The following is a 1,697-nucleotide window of genomic DNA, read 5'->3' as shown; positions in this document are numbered from 1 at the left end:
AGGAACCAACTTTTCAACGCACACTCCAGTATTAATACTGTTGAGAATAATCATTTTCATTTATTAATTTGAATATTTGTTATCACTTGCTTTATGAGAAATAAATAATATTTAAATCAGAATTTGAATAAAAACTTTGTTTGTTAAAGAGTAAAAATTTATGACACACGAGCTTTGACCAATATTTATTTTTATCGTTATCACGTTTGACTCACTAGGAAAATAAATCCCACACTATAGTCTTCATTTGAATCATCAAACAGATGTGACGAATCAACCAATGTGAAACAAGAAATTGAACATAGCATGATTGAATTCAGTTTCGGTATAACGGTATTTCTTTCAAAAATATAAATTGAAAATTGGACATCTGGATTTTAAAGCCTAGTTTTATTGATTATCGTATTATTTATAACATCAGCAGTGGTGGTTATACTTGCAAGGGGTTCAACAATATTGTTTGACATGATACAGTATGGAACAAATAATGAAAATGTGATACAAATTATTTTGATTCTTGATCTTTAGTTTAGCTTCAGAAATGACATTAAACAGTGAAGTTAAAAATAGAATCACCATGGCCTATCATTTTTAAGGGAAGTGTTTCAGGCTGCCACTTGCTTTATAAATACATAAAGTCATAATGACACCACAGCAGCACATTAATCATTGTTTCCTTTCAATGGTTGTTGAATTAAAGTATAATACACAAAATCGCAAGCTTGTTATGATTCAAGAATTAAGATGCCTTCAATTCGTCAAACATGCATAAAAAAATGTACTCCGATGAATCGAACGATTGCATCTATTTCCGTGTTAACAATTAGTAATATCCTTAACTCATTGTAAAAGCAGCGTGGAGTATTAAATAATTATTTAAATTTTAAAGCATTTGAATTTTAAACACAAAGCTCAACTTTGGAAAATGTTTTTCTTTTGTAGAATTGAATGCATACAAAATTGTTATTTTATATAATAAAAAAAGTGAATAAATGTCGCACTTCAATGATTGCAGAAGGGGTCTTAACAATTGGACTAGACATTTATATAAATTTATAAAAAAAATCTTTAATACAACAACAGTAGTAATAGTGGAATGCATATATTTACAAATATGTCATGCACATTAATTATTGTTTCCTTTCAATGGTTGTTGAATTAAAGTATAATACACAAAATTGCAAGCTTGTTATGATTCAAGAATTAAGATGCTTTCAATTCTTCAAGCGTAAAAAATGTACTTCAATGAATAGAACGATTGCAACTATATCCGTGTTAACAATTAGTAATATCCTTAACTCATTGTAAAAGCAGTGTGGAGTATTAAATTTAATACTTATTTAAATTTTAAAGGATTTACATTTTACACGCAAAGCTCCACTCGATTTTGTCCCGTCTTTGGTGACAGTTTAAAGCTAAACGTGTTAAGGTAATCTTAATGTGCTTAGGGTCTAGACGTGTTTAAAATTAAATGTGCTTATAGGTATTTAACATCATGATTTATAATACCTAAGCACATTTAATGCTAAACACGTGTAAACATGTTGAGCTTTTAAACGTGTAACCAAAGACAGGACATAATTGTGTGGAGCTTTGCCTTTAAATTTAGTGTAAGTGTGGCAATAAGCTGTTGAGACTAAAAGTAATATTCCCCAATAATAAAGTATATTTATGGTTGAATAGCAATTTGCATATAT

This window comes from Anneissia japonica, unplaced genomic scaffold (genome assembly GCF_011630105.1).
Source record: "Anneissia japonica isolate Jap-2015-1 unplaced genomic scaffold, ASM1163010v1 scaffold2969_len165980_cov149, whole genome shotgun sequence".
In the NCBI taxonomy this organism is placed as follows: domain Eukaryota; kingdom Metazoa; phylum Echinodermata; class Crinoidea; order Comatulida; family Comatulidae; genus Anneissia; species Anneissia japonica.
This window is presented reverse-complemented; position numbering follows the sequence as displayed.